This window comes from Chelonia mydas, chromosome 2, assembly GCF_015237465.2.
Source record: "Chelonia mydas isolate rCheMyd1 chromosome 2, rCheMyd1.pri.v2, whole genome shotgun sequence".
Taxonomy (NCBI): Eukaryota; Metazoa; Chordata; order Testudines; family Cheloniidae; genus Chelonia; species Chelonia mydas.
In genome coordinates, this window is record NC_057850.1 from 190636976 (window position 1) to 190656903 (window position 19928).

The 19928-nt window shown below is 46.2% G+C and overlaps 1 pseudogene; it reads right to left on the minus strand.

Moving 5' to 3' along the window:
- Positions 1 to 1204: 1204 nt before the first annotated feature.
- Positions 1205 to 19399, minus strand: LOC102933675 (annotated as a pseudogene).
- Positions 19400 to 19928: the final 529 nt, after the last annotated feature.

Here is a 19928-nt window from a genome sequence, read left to right on the forward strand (position 1 = left end):
TCACCATACATGCATCTTCAGCAGTGAGCTGGAACAGGTCATGTCAAGACATTCAGTGAAATGGCTCATGAGTCATGACCCCCTTCTCAACAGCGCTGGCTCATTGTCTGTTAGGATGCCAATGAGGGCCAGGGCAAGGAGGCAGCAAGGACTGCAGAAGATGCAAAACATGTGGTTTTCCATCTCTGCCTTGGGGAACTGGTTGATGAAGCTCCGCAATGTTCCTGAGGAGGACACTAAGCTGCAGTAAGAACCAAAACCCCAGGCTGGTAAGCATAAGAGGACCCCAACCCTCCACTTTTGCTTTGGTACTACATTCCTGATTTTAAGATCCCCAGGGCATTTAAAATACTGTGCACTGATTTTTCTTCCATGGATAATATGCCATGTATTGCTATGTCTCACTGAGTTTGAACTGCAGTGCTGAATCCACATCGTTGTCATGCACCATCCCCTTACCAAACTCCTCCAGTGTTCCTTCCCCTCCAGCCCCTACTCTGCTCCTCCCCAAAATGGTCCCTGAGCATGACACAGCTACAAATCACTGATTTTATTGCTTTCTGATGAAGCACTATTAATCATTTGGCAGAAGCTTTAGCTTAAAAACAGATTATTGATGAAAAACCATTGTGTCCCTGTGTTTGTGCATTTCTTAGCCATCAGACAGGCAACAATGGTTCCAGGACCGCACGGACCAGGGGATGGGAGGGTCCTGGTTTAAAAAGGTCCTGGCTGGGGATGGCACGGTTGTTTTTTTAAAAAAAAAAAAATTGTTTGTTTAATGTTAGTAACAGCTGTCTTTTGTCCCTTGGAAGATTACACAGTTTCAGTGCTTCTACCACACACCTCTGATCTTATCATCCCTTTAAAACAGGAGCCACACTGAATGGAGGAGCTTAGGTCTGGGAAGGAGAAGAGAGCACTTTGGTTGTCTGAGGAAAAGCTAGTCACAGCAGTCCTTTCTCCCTTGGAAGATTACAAAATTGTTACTGTCTCTGTCCATGGTGTCCGGCCTGTCCCAGCACTGAGCCATGCTGCACAAGCTGGGTAGCAGAAGGGGTGGGAGAAGGATACAATCTGGTGGATGGATAAACATAGTGCCATTTCCCTTTTCAGTGGAGAGTTGAGGGTTTTGTGATGCTGATCTAAAACTTCAGGGAATGAAATAAGGTTGTAATGTCTCTTTCTTTCCCTGTCATTGCACTGTTTTGTTTTTTTAAACAGGAACCGGGTTTTATTATCTGATGCTCATTTTAATGTTTCTTGTTTGCAGCTGCCACCTGGCTAGCGATTCTGTCCAGATCTCTCAGTCCCTGGGGGGTAAGTTTGCGGCCTCGATCCTGATCCTTCTCCACCATTTTCAGCCCCTTTGTGGCCTGCAGCACCCTCCTGGCCACACTCTTGGAGCCGCGGCTGAAGTGGCTGGGCATGACGCCATTGCGCTGGCGGCTCCCGTAGATCTTGGTCATGGAGCCGACGCCAGCACTGTCGCTGAGGTACAGATGCTGGGTTGTGGAAGCTGCTCTGGTATAGAACCAGTTCTCATAGTATGGGGCCAACTCCTTGTGCTTGCCCAGCTTGACCGTATCCACCCACTCAGGCACCTTCGGCTTTCCTGACTTCTTGAGGAAGGCAGCCAGGGCCCTTGTTGGTTAACGTCTTTCACCATGACACCAGGTAACTCACTGATGGCTCCGCGCTGTTGCTAGGCAGGCACAGAGGCAGGACTTCCTCATGATGCTGGGAATGGGTGGGTGATTTTTGTGGTTCGCATCTCCCTTTATATGGAAACTCTCTATGCGAGTTGAGAATGTAATAAATTTCCAGTCAAATTGCCTCCCAGTCCTGAAAGCATATTTCAGCAAATTTTTGGTGTTACAGAAACTCCAGCTGGGTCTTGAGGTTCAATGGCAGTGCAAATTTGATTGGTCATAAGAACATAACAGCTGCCATACTGGGTCAAACCATGGTCCATCTTGCCTGGTATCCTGTCTCTGACAGTGGCCTCTATCAGAGCTTCAGTGGGAGCGTACAGAATGGGGCAATTATGGAGTGATCCACCTCTGTCTTCCACTCATGGCTTCTAATAGAGGTTTAGGGTCACCCTGAACCAAGGGATTGCATCCTAGATCATCTTGGCTAATAGCCATTGATGAATCTATCCTCCATGAACTTTTCTAGTTCTTTTTTGAACCCAGTAATGCTGTTGGGCATCATAACATCCCATGACGATGAGTTCCACAGGTTAGTTGTGCATCATGTGAAAAAGTGCTTTTTCTTGTTTATATTAAACCTGCTGAGTGATCCCTCATGTATTGTGTGAAAGGGTAAATAACACTTCTCTATTGAGTTTTTCCAAACTATTCATGATTTTATAGTCCTCTATCATATTCCCCCTTAGTCATCTCTTTTCTAAGATGACCAGCCCTGATGTTTTTAGTCTCTCCTTGTATGGAAGCTTTTTTTATACCTCTAATCATTTTCATTCCCTTTCTTTCAACATTTTCCAATTCCACTATATCAGAGGTACCCAAACTGTGGGACTCACCCCATCCCCGGGGAGCACAGAGGAACATTCAGGGGCCACAGCTGGGGCCCGGGCCAGCCCCCACAGAGGGTGTGGAGGGAGCACCACCAAGCTCTGCTCCTGGCTCCAGGCCCTAATCTTCGCTTCGCTCCCCCCACCCTGCCCCAGACTCGGCCCCCAGCCTTACCCCATCCACGTTCCCCCTCCAGGAACCACAGCCCAACTCTGGACAGAGGGCGGTGGGGGGGGACAAGGTAAAAAGTTTGGGGACCACAGCACTATATCCTTTTTGAGATGGGGCAACGAGAACTGGATACAGTATTTAAGTGTAAGTGCACCATGGATTTATATAGCAGGTTTATGATATTTTCTCTTATATTCTATCCGTTTCCTATTAGTTTCTAATGCACTGTTAGCCTTTTGACCACTGCTGCACATTGAGCAGAAGTTTTCAAAGAATTATCCATGATGACTCCAAGATCTCTTTCTTGGGTGGTAACAGCTAATGTAGAACCCATCATTTTATTTATATATATATATATATATATATATATATATATATATATATATACACGTATAGTTGAGATTATTTTTTCCAATGAGCATAACTTTGCACTTATCAACGTTGAATTTCATCTGCTTGTTGCCCCATTACACAGTTTTGTGAGATCCCTTTGCAACTCCTTGTAGCCTGCTTTGGACTTAACTATCTTGAAAAAATTTATATCATCTGCAAACTGTGCCACCTCATTGTTTACCCCCTTTTCCAGAGCATGAATGAACATGTTGGAACAGCAAAGGTCCCAGTACAGATCCTTGGGGGACCCTTCTGTTCACATCTCTCCATTGTGACAACTGACCATTTATTCCTACCCTTTGTTTACTATCTTTCAACCAGCTGCTGATCCGTGAGAGGACCTTCCCTCTTATCCCATGGCCACATAGGGTACACATTCACAGCATGGCAGCAAGTATCAGAGTCTAGGTCAGTTGTTTTGGTATAGGGCTAAAAATAGCAGTATAGACATTCCCACATGGGCCGGACTCAGTGAAGATGGTATATACTATCTGGTCCTGAGAAACTAAATAATCAGTTATCAGTTTATTCTAAAACCTGTTTTACTAACAGATCAATCTGGGATGGTACTTCAGATTTGTCACCCAAAAACAATAGCTCTGAAGTGGGAATCTCTCCCACATCCTCTGCAGTGAAGACTGGTGCCAGGGCAGTCCTTACCCTACGCAAAGCATGCAGCTGTGTAGGGCACCAGGAAATTTGGGGCACCAAATTTCCTGGTGCCTGCACAGCTGCTTGCTGCTCCAGCCCCTGCTCCGGCTCTTCCCCATGGTGGAGGCTCAGCTCCACCCCAGCCCCGCCCCTATTCCCCTGAGCTCTGCATCCAGGCTGGGCCTGCACTCACCAGTAGCGGGAGTGCAGCGACCCGGCCTCAGCCATGCCACCAGTGGTTCCCGCCTGCCCCCCAAGCCAGGCCCACCCCCCCCCACGAAGGCCTGGGGCCCAGCCCCCCACTCTCTCCCCCGCAGAGGCCTGGGGCCCCACAAACACACCCCTGTGGGGGGCTGCATAGGGCCCCAGAATTGCTAGGGATAGCCCTGGTGCAAAAAAATCATTTGGCTTCTCTGCAATGTCCTTGTCTTCCTTGAGTGCTCCTTTATTATCTGGTAGCCCTGCTGCCTTGTGGCAGACTTCCAGCTTTTCATGTACTTAAAAAAAAAAAAAAAAATTACTGGTAATTTCTTTCTTGGCCTACCTTATTTTTACATGTTACTTTCCAGAGTTTGTGCTCCTTCCTATTTTCCTCATTAGGATTTGACTCCCTGATTTTAAAGGATGCCTTTTTGCCTGTAATGGCCCCCATTGCTCTGCTGTTTGGGCATGGTGGCATTCTTTTTGTCCTCCTATTGATTGCTTTGGTCCACCTTCAGAGCTGACCAAATGCCTCCAGCAATATTTAGAGGGGTGACGATTAGCAGAAACATCTCTCTGGCATAGATCGCTGGATATCCTCCACTCTTTTCCATTCTGGTATCCTGAAAACATATATTCTCCAAATGTTGGCCAGCCTTTAAAGAAGATATTGCAAACTGGTATCATAGACCCTGGAAAGAACTGCCACCCCCTTTGTAATACAATGAACATTTAAAATTTTTAAAAACATGAGTAAATTTATCTTATTATTAATAGCCTCTGGTCCTTCCCCATGGGCTGCTAAAGTTGTCCAAAAACCAAGGCTAGTCTAGTAGTCACGCTGTTGAAAAGCTGAAAAGTTTCAAAACTTTTACAGCAAAGTGGTTATCTGAGGGGATTTCGTGGCTTCTTCCAAAGGGGAAAAAAAAAATCTACCCTTGTCTTTGAATTGGTAGGACCTTCAGCTCCTGAGAGGGAAACCTTTCCATTGGGAGGGTGGGAGCAGCACCCCAGAGACAGCAGAGGCAGACAGAGGAGAATCCTGGAAGATCTGCTCATTGCATGGACAGGAGGAACCAGGATCAGTTTGAGTTCCTCAGGGAAAGGGAAGATTCAGGAAGAGAGACTGATGAAATGTCTCCTGAACCAAAAGACATGTTTTAGGGAATGGGAGCCTTCCCCAATGGAGAGGCTCAAAGAACTGGTGGCCAAACAAGTTGGGAGTCTGCCTGCTGCCATGACAACTCCACCTGTCAATGAACTGCCGTTACTACCGCCATCTCCTCCTCCATCTGCTGCCAAGGGCACTGCCAAAGTGGAAGAGCCAACACTCCCAATTGACTGGGAGGAGAACATGGAGCCTGCAGTACTCCCCAGGCCAGATCTTCCACTGATGCCCTCCTTCACAGGGGGGCCTCCCTAAGCTCCCAGGCGGGGAACAGTGAGCCTGTGGAAGTCTGTGAAACCCGGCCAAGTGCCCGCCCTCCAAGCCCCATCTAGGAGACATCTTTCTTTGTCCCCAAGAACAATTTTACCATGTTATTCCTCCTTAGTCAGGAGGTGGGCAAGGAGATGGGTGCAGAGACATTAACATTTGCCCTGGTTGATAGATTCAGACCCATTATGTTTTAAATATTGTTGCTTTACATTTCTTTAAAAAATATTTTACTTCTGAGATCCATGTAGTACTTTTAATAAATATTATAGTTTCCTTGGCTTGTGTGTGGACCCTCCTTCTTAAGTGCAATGAACATAAGATGCTTTTCAGGTTCGGGATTGGGCCCCACAATTCAGAGCACATGAATTGGAATGGTGCAACTGTCTGGTGCCATCTTACTGCAAACACTTTTTTGTCCGGTTTGTCCCACACCCATAACCTCCTCCCCCGCCAAGGTTCAGAAATACTGAAATTCCTCACAATACGTGGGATGGATGGGGAAAATGCAGTTAGTGATATGTGTAAAGAGAAAACACTGCTAGTTCTAAATGCAGCAGAACTCACAACACAGAAAATGGACAGATAAACATCTTTATAGCTTAATTCTCATGCATAAAATCAAAACACAATTTAAGTAGCAACACAGGCATCTACCATTACCCTGGGATTAAACAGCCCGTCCTTCCCCCCCAAAAAACCTTGATCACTTTCAACAGTAGTAGGTATTAGTGCTCTGTAACAGTCACTAAGTGCAGCTAGCACTGCTGACAATAAACAAGTTTTTAAAATGACTGCATCCCCCTCACCCAATCAAATGTTGATAAGGTGGCTAAGAGAGATTGAATGCTCCTGATAAACAAGTGTGAACAGTGAAGATTAAAACATTCCATAATGACCAAATCACAACTTGGCCGCCACCTTCTACCACAAAAACCAACCCTAAAATGATAACCCAGTGGAAGTGCCCTGTTATAATTGTCTGTAATGTGTCACGTATCACAGGAACAAATGGCTGTAACGAGCCTTGGCTACATGGGAACAAAACCCTGACAAAGCTATGTAGATGCACAAGTGGGTACCAGTGTTCCCTCCTGTGCTTTTCCAACATCTGCACAGTGTGAAGGTGACTCAGCATGGGCAGATGTCGTCGTCTGCCTCCTTACTGTGCCAGGATGTGTGCATGTATGTGAGGTTTTGGGGTTTAACCCAGACTGGTAAGGGGTTAATAAGGGATCTCTACCAGCCCTGAGTGTCTTAAATGCTATGTTGCTGTGGCTCACAGCCGTGACACCAATAGCCAGACTACGAGCATGCAGGTCACTTCTTGGGTTCCACTGCCTACTTACTCTTTACAAGGTGACCCCAACACCCTCTGACTGCCAAATTTCCCAAAACCATCTTTTGGGATTCCCAGAATTGTGAGTTACTATGTTACCCCTCTCAGCCTCAACTGGTGAGAGTTTTGCTACTGCTAAACTGTGAGACAATTCCCTTGTACACCAGCTTGTCTACCTTGCCAGCAAAGTCATCAGGGCTTTGCCAGTCTAAACCTTGTCTGGCGGGTAATAAACAGTAAACTCCAACTTCTGAGTTCCCCAGATACATCTCCCTGTAGTATCCAGCCCTCTCCTGGAACAGTCACAGAAGTTATTAAGTTTGTTGCTCCTTTAAAGAAACAAGACACTTCAACTTCTAATGTAACTGGGGTATGACAAACATTCTTATTTCAGTTACAGCATTTAATTGGTTTATAGTAAAAGTAAAACAAGTTTATTTAACAAAAGACATAGGATTAAGTGATACCAAGTATAAGGAATAAAGATAGAAATGGTTACAAGGAAATAAAAGTAAAAATAAGCTTCTAAGACTAAAAAATTAATTTCAGCAAGCTACAATTTTTGTCTAAGTAGGTTTCTCACCTAAACTCAGTTCCCAGAGACTTCAACCCCCTTGGTTAAAGGATCCAATATGCAATGATCTCTGGCCCCTTGAATCCCCCAAGTCACAGACAGCTCAAATGTCTTTTTACCTCCTTTATGTCACCCCAAAGTTTATTGTGTCTGTTTCAAGAGCCAGGAAGGCTTCCTGCTGTTCTTCCCTTCCTGTGGACTTATCATGCCCCTGCTGATTGGTGCGTAAATTGGGCTTCCATTGTTTTGATTCCACACTGCTTAATTTACATAAGAGGGAAGGCAGCTATCTGTCTGTCTCTTATCTGGGAGAAAATCTGTTTCTCCTTTTGTTTGGTCACAAAATTTAAAGCATAATATCAATTAGTATCAATAATTTCTCATATAATTTTAATATATGTATTTCACAATTATATTAATCACCAGTGTGTCACCTGCTTTCATAAAATATGTTATTCAATACACTTCTATAGTACAGTAATATTGTTTTCAATCAGTTGATTCAATTGCTTGTTCTTTGAGGTTCAGCCCCCACTTGTTTCCCTCCGGGGTGTCTGGACCCTTAGTATCACAATATGGCATCCCTGATTTCCCTTGCCTGCTAGGAACCAGGACCAGTGTGCACATGTGGAATTGTGACATTATTGGCATAAACTGTGACTGTATAGATCATTGTTGCAACCACTTTTTGCAGCAAATTTTGTACAAAGGTTGTTGTGTGAGGTGTCTATAAAAAGGTTATGATTTGCTGGTTATAATTATGCTATCTGTATGTGTGTACCGTTTTTGTAGTTCAAGTTATGAATATTGGCTATGTACTTGTATCTCAATGTGTTTGATTCTAAATAGCATGAGTGAAGCATTTGGTCAGCTTCTTGAGAAAGGAATTTTCAAATTAAGTGCCCAATCAAGAAACATTTAACTGACAATGGACCTTGGGAGACTCCAATCCACATTAGCAGTCTTCCTGGGAATGTTCAAGGTAACATGTGAACAATGGCTGCCGCCTGTAAAGAACTGAGTCATGCATGGACATGTGACTTGCCCATGTGACTCCAAACTCCATCTTCCTCTATGATTTTCTGCAGTAAGAACAAAGGGGTGTCCTTCCACAGGGTAGAAAATATAAAAGGGCCTGGAAACCCCTCCATTTTGTCTTCAATCCTGCTTCTTACTTCTGGAGGAACCTTGCTGCAAACTGAAGCTCTGAACAAAGGACCGAATGATCCATCCCAGCTGTGCAGGTACTCGAGAGACTTGATTTGAACCTGCAGTTTATTCCATCACTGCTACAAGCCTGAACCAAGAACGTTGCCATTACTGAATGTAATTGATTCCATTTAACCAATTCTAGCTCTCATCTATATATCTTTCTTTTTTTGAATAAACCTTTAGATTTTAGATTCTAAAGGATTGGCAACAGCATGATTTGTGCGTAAAATCTAACTGGTATATTGACCTGGGTCTGGGGCTTGGTCCTTTGGGATTGAGAGAACTTTTTTCTTTTACTGGGGTATTGGTTTTTATAACCATTTATCCCCATAATGAGTGACACTGGTGATGATACTGGGAAACTGGAGTGTCTAAGGGAATTGCTTGTATGATTTATGGTTAGCCAGTGGGGTGAGACCAAAGTCCTCTCTGTTTGGCTGGTTTGGTGTGCCTTAGAAGTGGAGAAACCCCAGCCTTGGGCTGTGACTGCCCTGCTCTAAGCAATTTGTCCTGAATTGATACTCTCAGTTGTGTCCTGCCAGAGGCAGCAGCATCACAAGGATATATGGCTGTCTGTACAGAGTGCCCACTCAGGATGGAAGCACTCCCACTTTACCCTCATAAATGTTATGGAGTGCGCAGCAGGAGATGATTATATGAATGGCATTTGCCACATTGGCATCCAGACGAGTGAATAGGGAGCACCAACAAGATTTTTGTCTATCAAATGCTCATTGCATGACAGTTCTGCAGCTATTGAATTCTCTTTTTTCCAGGGTCATTGATGTTGGGATACAGTTTCATGAGCCAAGTTAGGAGCAGGTATATGAGGTCCCCCAAAATAACAGTGGGCACAGACGCAACAAACAGACCAGTATTCTTTCTGGGTATAAAGTCTCTTCTTCCCTCTTCAAGTACAATCCTGATCTCAACAACCTGGTATCGTGAACCTTTCCAGTGTTTCCCACATCTATACTAATGAATCTCCCTCTGTAGCTCACTAAGCCTTTCAGAATGAGTGAACAGTAAGTGACCTTTTTGTTTCACATACTCACTTGGCCATTGCAGGGGGCAAAGTATTAAGATATGGAAGCCATCAGTGGTCCCTGCACAGTTTGGAAACTCCATCCTCTCAGATCCAGCTGTTACTTTTGGGACTTTTCTTATGACACCAGCTGTGGGTAGATCACAGTGTTAATTGCCTTGCAAACCTGTACAACTGTGATCCCACCTATGGACAATTCCAGTCCCAAAGCAGTTTGCAGTGGACCTGCAAATGTCTGGAGCTTTCCAGCTTCCCCAGGGCAATAACCACCTGCTTCTGCACCGGAATGGCTTCCCTGAATTGAATGTTCTGGGACTGGAATTTTGGTGCAGGATCCTCACACAACTCCATGAAGGTCTGTTTCCTCATTCAGACATTCTCAAGCCACTATGGGTCATCCCAGGTTTCCAAAACGATGTGATCCCACAACAGTATACTGGCTCTCCTGCATGAAAATGACAGTCCACTGAAGGTTATAGCATGGCAAAACTGACATTCACCATATCTGTACCATGTGAGCTGAATGAATTGTCGTTGACCTTCAAGGTCAGCCATATGTGATGTGTCAGAAAGTTCTGCCCAAATTCCATCCAGCTTCTTGCTGATCACCTACTCCACAGCATAACCATTTGTCCCACAATAAAGAGATGGAGCAGAACCACATCATCCTACCATTGCTCTATGCCTTCCACCCAGTTTGGTAGGGAGTAACAGTGAGGGGAGATGTGATCAGGAACTGCCATCCGCAAATGGATGAAGGTGGGGGACAGTGCCAATGACACAGGGCAAAGCGGTTCCTAGAGTGTCTCCCTTACCTCACAAAACTGTGGGATACCACCCCTAAAATGATAGCACTAATGTTAAATAATGGCAACAGTGTGAACGTAAGAATGGCCATATGGGGTCAGACCAGTGGTCCATTTATCCCACTATTCTGTCTTCTGACAGTGGCCAATGCCAGGTGCTTCAAAGGGAATGAAGAGAACAGGGAATTAGTGAGTTATCCATCCTCTGTTGCCCACTCCCAGCTTCTGGCAGTTAGAGGCTAGGGACATTCGAGCATGGAGTTTCATCCCTGCCCATCTTGACTAATAGCAAATGATGGACCTATCCTCCATGAACTCATCTAATCCTTTTTTGAACCCCATTATAATTTTGGCCTTCACAATATCTCCTGGCAATCAGTTCTACAAGTTGATTGTGCATTGTGTGAAGAAAGACTTCCTTTTGTTTGTTTTAATTGCCTATTAGTTTCATTGGTGCCCCCTGGTTCTTGCATTATGTGAAGGGGTAAATAATGCTTCCTTATTTACTTTCTCCCCACCCGTCATGGTTTTATAGACCTCGATCATAACCCCCTTTAGGCATCTTTTTTCTAAGCTGAAAATCCCCGTCTTTTTTTTCTCTCTCTCCTTATATGGAAGCTGTTCTGTACCTTTAATCATTTGTGTTGCCCATCTCTGTACCTTTTCCATTTCTAATGTGTCTGTTTTGAGATGGCACACACAATAGCACACAGTATTCAAGATGGGGGTGAACCATGGATTTATATAGGGGAATTATTATATGTTCTGTCTTCTTACCTGTCCCTTTCCTGATGGTTACTAACATTCTGTTAGCTTTCTTGACTGCTGCTGCACATTGTTTTCAATGGTGTTTTCAAAGAACTATCCACAATGACTCCAAAATTTCTTTCTTTGAGAGGTAACACCTAATTTAGATCCTATTATTTTGTATGTATAGTTTGAAATATGTTTTCCAATGTGCATTATTTTGCATATATCAACATTGAATTTCATCTGCCGTTTTGTTGCCCAGTCACCCAATTTTGTGAGATCCCTTTGTAACTCTTTGGAGTCTGCTTTGGACTTAACTATCTTGAATAATTTTGTATCGTCTGCAATTTTTGCCACCTTACTGTTTACTCCTTTTCCCACATCATTTATGAATATGTTGAACAGCACTGGTCCCAGTACAGATTTCTGGGGGACACCACTATATACCTCTCTCCATTCTGAAAACTGACCATTTATTCCCACCCTTTGTTTCCCATCTTTTAGCCAGTTACTGATTCATGAGAGTACCTTCCCTCTTATCCCATGACTGCTTACTTTGTTTAAGAGCCTTTGGTGAGGGATCTTGTCAAAGGCCTTCTGCAAGTCCAAATATACTATATCCACAGGATCACTCTTGTCCACGTTTGTTAACCCAATCAAAGATTTCCCTTTACAAAAGCCGTGTTGTCTCTTCCCCAACAGTGTTAATCTATGTGTCTGATAATTCTGTTCTTTACTATAGTTTCAACCAATTTGCCTGGTACTGAAATTAGGCTTACTGGCCTGTAATTGCCAGGATTACCTCTGGCTCTTTTTTTAAAAATTGGTGTCACATTAGCTATCCTCCAATCATCTGGTGCAGAGGCTGATTTAAGTGATAGGTTACATACCACAGTTAGTAGCTGTGCAATTTCATATTTGAGTTCCTTCAGAACTCTTGGGTGAATACCATATAGTCCTTATTACATATTACTGTTTAATTTATCAATTTGTTCCAAAACCTCCTCTATTGACACCTCAACCTGGGGTTAGTTCCACAGATTTGTCACCTGAAAAGAATGATTCAAGTGTGGGAATCTCCCTCACTTCCTCTGCAGTGAAGACTGATGCAAAGAATTCATTTAGCTTCTCTCCAACGACCTTATGTTCCTTGACTGCTCCTTTAGCACCTCAATCGTCCAGTGGCCACACAGATTGTTTGGCAGGCTTCCTGCTTCTGATGTACTTACAAAATTTTTTGCTGTTAGTTTTTGAGTCTTTGCTAGTTGCTCTTCAAATTCTTTTTTGGCCTGCCTAATTATACTCTGAGACTTGCCTTGCCAGAGTTTATGTTCCTTTATATTTTTCTCAGTTGGATTTAACTTCCAATTTCTAAAGGATGCCTTTTTCCCTGTAACTGCTTCTTTTGCTTTGCTGTTTAGCCATGTTGGCACTTTTTTGGTCCTCTTACTGTTTTTTTTAATTTGGGGTATACATTTAATGTGAGCCTCTACTATGGTATTTTTAAGAAGGTTCCATGCAGCTTGCAGGCTTTCACTTTTGTGACTGTGAGTGTGGCTCTGAGTATATGCATATAGATAGTGTTTTGCCCAGCACAGCATATGGGGACACTTGATGCGGGTCTGGGGAGCACATACAAGCATGTTTATAGTCCAGTAACTTAGTAAACACACCAATGTAGAGATATCTTTGGAAAGGAAGGGTATAATGAATAGAGCTGGGTAGGAAGTGGTTTTCCTGTCCTGCAAAAAATTTTCAGATTTCAAAATCTTCTCTTGTTCTGCATCAGGGTGAAACCAGCACTTTTGAGAAAGAACCCCACGCCAGAATAGCTTGGTGGTGGTTAGGATGCTCACCTGGGACATAGAAGACCCAGGTTCAGGTCCTTGTTCTGAATCACGGAAAGACTTTTTCCCACATCCCAGGTGAGTGTCCTCATCAGTGGACTATTGGCTATTCTTTCTCTGTCTCTCTTCCTCTTCCTGCCACCTGAAAATCTATCCTGCACTTGAGGAAGTTTTGTCAAGACTGATACAGTCACTTGAAAATTTTTGGTTTTGACGAGTTGGCATTTTCTGTCAAAAAAATGCTTTATCAAATAACTCCCAACCAACTTTAATAATGAGACAGTGGTTTTCATTTTAAAGGGATACATTCTGAGACATTACACCCCATATTCTTCATATAAATATTGTTATGATATGAATATGGCATAACTAAGATGTTTTATGCAAGGTGGTTCATGTGAGGTATCATTGGAACGGTTATGATTTACTGAATGTGATTATCCAATTTATATGCATGTATCATTTCTATATCTGAAGTTAGGAATATTGATTATGTAACAGTTACAACTGTGTGTGTACTTGGTGAATACCCACTGTGACAGGGTCAGGCAAGATGGCTATAGGAGAGTAATTTTTTTTTTTTTTGAAGCAAAAAAGGTGTTTTTTATTTGCATAATACACTTACACATTGCATATGCTGTTGTTTTGTTTTGTAACACAGCAACCAATCACAATTGTTTTCTCATTAGCTTCAGAGGAGGGAAGTGTTCAAGCTTGCCTGGGCCCACAGCGGGGGGCTTCCTCGACTCTCGTGGTCTTCCACCCTTCTGATTACCTGGTGGTCCAGAGCGAGGGAGCTTCATCGACTCTCAAGGTCTGCCACCCCCTTGAGTTACCTGGCACCACGCCCGAGTGTCACCAACAATTCCCTCCTCTGAAATCACCCAACAAAAGGGGCAGGCTGTGGGGTGGACAACCCCGGGGGGGAGGGCACGTGTGAAAGGACCCCTCTAAGATGGTGGTGTCCGCAGCAGCAATGGCTGGGGCTGGGGTCCCTTACTCTCTCCCCCAGTCAAAGGGTCAAAACAAAGGGAGCCGGACGGGGACGCCGAGCAGAGAGCCTCGGACAGCACCCACTGCTCCTCAAAAGCATCAAGGGAGTCAGTGGACGCTGCCCAGAGGAACTCCGCCTGGATACGTGAACGGACCGAGGATCGGAAAATGGCCCCACAGTCACAGGAAACTCCATTGGCCAACCTCCTCTCTCTGGTTTTATAGATGGCCGTTTTAGCCAGGGCCAGGAGGAGGTTAACTAGGAGATCCCGCGACTTTGTGAGGCCACGGATGAGGAGTGCATAAATAAAAAGGTGAGGGGAAAAATGCAACCAAAAACGTAATAAAAGATTTGTGAGGAGCTGGAACAGGGGCTGCAGCCTGGCGCAATCCAAATATACATGCGCAAGGGTTTCCCTCACACCGCAAAAGGGACAAGTATCTGGGATGGGGTTGAACCACGCCAAGTACGTGCCCGTGCTCACAGCACTGTGAAGGAGCCGCCAACTGATGTCCCCGACGGGCCTCAGAACCAAGGTGGAATATAGGCTGGCCCACCGGGGCTGCTCGCCCTCCAAAGGTGGCAGAAGGTCTTTGTGTCGGGGCGGGACGCTAGGGTGAGGGTGTGAAGCATGAGCATGTATAGATGTTTCCTTGGCGCGGTTTGGAAGCATACTGGTTGCAGTTCATGCAGCCGGCTCGCCGTAAAGGGGTGAGGGGGTCGATTGGTCTGGGGGCAGGGGTCCTTGCAGCCCAACAGGACAGGGCTGATGACAGAAACAGGTTTCCCCAGGGTGGAAAGGGCGGGTAACTGGGTAGCATTGGGGAGAAAAGGAGGGACAGAGGTCAGGACCAGGCAGACGCCCAGGTCCTCTAGCGGCTCTAGGGGGACAAACACCCCCCCTCACCACCAGATCCCTCTCCACCACCTCCTGGGCAGCAGCCCCCGATGCTAAGAAGAAGACGACCTTCCCATACATTTTGGAGGCCACCACAATGGCCGAGGGCCCCACCACCCTCGCCAACGCCCGCACGTAGGTCTCCATGTGGGGCGAGGCGGGCACCAGGAGGCATCAGACACTGTGCTTCCTTGTCATGGTGGGGAAGGGGCCCTGGCCGCTGTTGATGGTGGCGGAGGTGGTGGGCAGGAGAGATGACGAGGCGGCAGGTGGGGGGGCTGCCGCCGCCCAGGCATACATCCTGGGGGGTGAGGGAGGGACACCCGCAGAGCTGGTGGATGGGGCAGCGGGGAGGGACGCCGTGGTCAGTGGCGGGGCCGCAGCAGTGGGGGTGGCCCCTGCCACGGAGGGCCTGTTGGTTTTAGCGGGGCCCTTCCCCTTCTTCTTGCCCTGGCCTTTCCTGCCGGCTGGGGGGGCTCCCCTAGAGTCTGGGGAGGCCGTGGGCATGGCAGCAGTGGAGGTCACCCCAGTGCCCTCCATTGCTGATGCCCCAGCGGGGGCGGTGGCAGGTGGTTAACAAGAGTTGGGGACAGGCTGTGGGATGGGCAGTTCGGGGGGTGGGGGGCACATGAACCACCATACGCTTGTCCAGAGAGTCCTGTTTGGTTGGCTGGTGCTTCTGGCCCACACGGTGGAATCAGGGCAAGCAGCTAAGTCCAGAGGCAGATGTTAAACAGCCAGCAATGACGATGGAGGGGGCAGTGATGAGGATAGTAGTGTGGGGGTTGGGAGGACACAGATGGATCGGGGGGCAGCTCCGTGCCACACCCCCTGTGTCCCTACAAACACAGTCACAGCACAGTCAAGGCCTCCCCTCACACAAGAGCACAGTTCGAAAGTTACTTAGTCTTGGGCCCCCTCCACGGCGATTTGTAGGTTCCCCGGGCGGTGTTCCTCCGGTAGACAGCTTTTTCTCTGTCTGTTCTGGGCTTTCTTTTTTGCATTCCAGAAATGCTGGAGCAAGTGATAAGATTCCTCTCAGCCGGAGACGGGTCCACAGACAAACAGCAAGCAGCTAGGTTTGGGGGCTGGGTCCCTCCACTCCCCCCCTCCGGGGAGCGGGCTGGCAGGCCCCTCCTCCGGGGGGGGAGGTTTCAGCTGGAGCAGCAGCAGCGTCCGAGGGCAGGCCGGGGGGGGGCTAACAGCTGGCCGGCAGCCGGCCAGCACTCTAGCAACAGCAGAGAAAGAAAAAAAAACAACAAAAAGAAAAGAAAGAGGGGAAAGTATCTGGCCCGGCCAGGCGGGAAGCCAAGCAAAGAAAGCCCAGGCCAGAAGGCAACAGCAGGAGAGCAGGCTAAGTAGGTCCCTTTTCCCTGGGTAAGGTTAAGGGAAGGTTCGAGAACAATCAGGAACCTTCTGGAGACAATTAAGACAGGCTGATTAGAACACCTGCAGCCAATCAAGAAGCTGCTAGAATCAATTAAGGCAGGCTAATCAGGGCACCTGGGTTTTAAAAAGGAGCTCACTTCAGTTTGTGGTGTGTGTGTGAGGAGTTGGGTGCAAGAGTCACTAGGAGCGAGAATGTGGACTGTTGGAGGACTGAGGTGTACAAGCATTATCAGGCACCAGGAGGAAGATCCTATGGTGAGGATAAAGAAGGTGTTGGGAGGAGGCCATGGGGAAGTAGCCCAGGGAGTTGTAGCTGTCACACAGCTGTCCCAGGAGGCACTCTAGACAGCTGCATTCCACAGGGCCCTGGGCTGGAACCCAGAGTAGAGGGCGGGCCCGGGTTCCCCCCAAATCCTCCCAACTCCTGGTCAGACACAGGAGGAGTCGACCTAGACTGTGAATTCAGAAAAATGGCCACCCTGAGGGCTGCCGTGAAACTCCAAGACGAGCAAATGCGCGAATAAGCACAAGACCCACCAAGGTAGAGCAGGAACTTTGTCACACGACCAGACAGTATGCAATCAGCCTGGATGGGCCATTAGGAAGGACAATAGGACTTTGAAGATACTAATCTCCCTCCTTCCTGAGAAGTTTCCTGGGATGCTGCTTTGACATAGTAGGGTTACGTGATCGTCACCTGGTACAGGATACTATCTTGAAATTCTGGTACTTTTCCATGGGAAGAGGGTGGGGGTCAAACTGGGAAACAAAGGATTCCCGCCATATGCAAATCCTATTTAAGGCCCTGGGGAGTGAGTTGACACAGGCTCTTCTCCACTGTCTCCCCACCCAAGAAGGAAGACTGCTGAAAACACCTGAAGAAAAAAGGAACTAAGTTGAGGGAGGCAGGGGCTGAGCCCAGGCAAGAAAGGTCAGCCTATGAAGGGTATACCTGGAGATTTATGCTGCAAGCAGTGCAGTTTACCTTCAAAAAACTCTGCAACCTGAATAAAACAACATTTAGGGTGAGAAATTACTATTTGTAGCCAATTTCTTTAAGGTATTCAGCCTAGTTTGCATGTTTGCTCAGTAATCTGCTGTGTTCTGTTTGCTATTGTGTATAATCACTTAAAATTTACCTTTTGTAGTTAATAAACTTGTTTTTTGTTTCATACTGGGGCTGGCAAAAAGCTGTGCATATCTCCCTCCACATTGAGGGAGGGGGTGAATTTCTTGAGCTTGCACTGTATAGATTTCTATGCAACACAAGACAATATAATTTTGGGTTTACCCTCCAGAGGGTGTGTGCATCAGAGTGCTGGGCAATCACTGAGCTGAGTCCTCTCACACAGAGCTGATTGCAGACTCTGTGGGATTCTACAGCTCTGTGTGTCCCTAGTTGTGTGTGTGTGCTGGAAGGGGGCTTGAGAGCCTGTCACAGCAGCACAGAGTAAGGGGAACCCAGGCTGGTGGACACAGGCGGGCTCAGTGGGACCCCAGCACATCGGATGGCACTCTGGAAGGGGGGTCCAACCTGTCACACATTCCTTCTGATTCTGGGCAGGAGTTAGTCTGCTAATGGGGGAAAAATAATAAAGTTATATTTTATTTTACAACTACATGTTTGTCACAGCTCATAACGGGGTAAAGGTTATGCTGTGGTAAAATAACTTGAACTAGGAAATGTGTCTGTAAGACCCTCATCGGGGAAGAGCGAGATGGTACACTGGTTTTATTTCTGCAGACCTGAATTTCTGTCCTCATTAGGGTTGTTGCCGGCACCCAGTGCCAGAGGCAAGCAACAGCAGGGGTTCGTTGCCTGGTGTGCGTCACCCAATAAACACAACGGGGTGGAGAAGCAGAAAAGTTTATTTGAAGCTTCAAAGAAGGTACAGGGAGAATAGAATCTCAAATCCTGCACACAGAGCAGGAAGTTACACAGGCTTTTATACATCCTTTCTTCAGCATACTTATCCAATAGCAAGCTGCCCTAAGTATCCATATAGCCAGCTAATCCAGATACCAGCTAGTTCCCTTGTTCTCTGTACTATCTATTAAACTATAGATATAAAGCTGCTTTGTTCAGCATTGTTCTGCCATATCTGCCCTGTTTGGCCTTGTTTAGTTTCAGGCAGCCTGACTTTGCAACATATTGTTGCAGAACCTCAGCATAACTGCTGCGAGTGCCTCCAGGCGGGGGGAGCCAAGGTCACTTGGGCCTACTGTGAGGGGGCTTTATCGACACTCCTGGTCTTCCATCCCCTCGAGTTACCTAGTGGCCATGCCCAGTGTCCCCAACAGGGTGACAAGAGAAAATGAGATTGGTGGTCTCTAGTTCTGACTGGCTTTTATCTGCATGAGAAACCCTCCCTCTCCCCTCCAAACTATAGTCTCTTCTGATTAGAACTCCAGAATTATTGTAACTAGAGTACTGCACTGCTCTGCCAATGTTGCCTTGGCATGAGCCCTCCTCCCACCTAGCTTTTCTTACAGTTCTCAGCTTTTCCATCAACGATTTCAACAAATTTGATTTGATATCTGATCATGTGATAGTCTTGTGCTATATGTAAACATGCACAGTACTTCTTTAAAATAAGTTTCTTTAGTTCTTTCCATTCTGTAGCATTCTTCTGGTGTTGTGATGATTAGTCAGGAGGCCACATAAGACTTTTGGGCCTCTGGAAGAGATTCTTCATGCATTTCATGTGAAAGCAGGTGTTAGGTTGGATTTGCTTTCATATGTTCTGTAATCACAGGAAGCCATGTTGGTTCCAAAATGGAGTTTTATGCCCATGTGAGCTATAGATTCATTTTCCCACTCTTTTATTTCTCCTCAGAAGTGGTAAACAACTTCTGGATAGAACTGGTTTTTACCGCCTTTTCCACAGGGTTTCCCAGAAGGGGTTTTCTGCTCCTTCTATGGGGTTTCTCGGGCCAGATTATATAAGTCTGCCCGAGTACGGCTCAGCTGCTGTCCATCTGAGTGGCAGCTAGGGACGGTCACGGGCCACGGGTCTGACCTGCAGGCATCTATCCATTTTAGTGGTAGAAGGGATAGGGATTTTCCTCCAACAGCTTCCTCACCTGCAAGAAGGAGAGAAGGAGAAGTACCATCCGCCGCCGTTCTCCTGGACGCAACATCTGCTTCGCCCATGGTCTCGAGGAAACATCAAGGGATTCCTTGGAGATCCTCTCCAAAGGCTTACCATTAGCCAGAGGATTGAGGTCCCAAGCATCTGCCGTCGTTTTGATCTGGGAAGAAGGTGTTTTTTATATATATATATATATAATATGTGTATGTATATATATGTTTTATAGGATTGAGTTTGGGGGTAATCACTGTATTGCATCATTTGTTGTTTATTCCCCTTCTTATTTGCTCCACTCTTTGTTATAAACCCTTCAATACACTTTATTTGATTTTACCTTTATTCAGGGTGGGAGGGGTCTTCTTTGCAAGGGAAGGGATCCTACCAGATGACAGACGCTGGATAGGGAGGTCGAACCTAGGGAGACAGAAAGTACAGGGGTCTCTTATCTTAACACACTTACTCCTCCTTTGTCTTTCAGTCCTTTTTCCCCCTCTAACACAGGTCACTGCTCTAATTAATTTCTGTGGGCCTATCACAGATGCTCTGTTTGACTGCCCAGTTTTTGGTCTTTTCTTATGTTGGTATGGATAA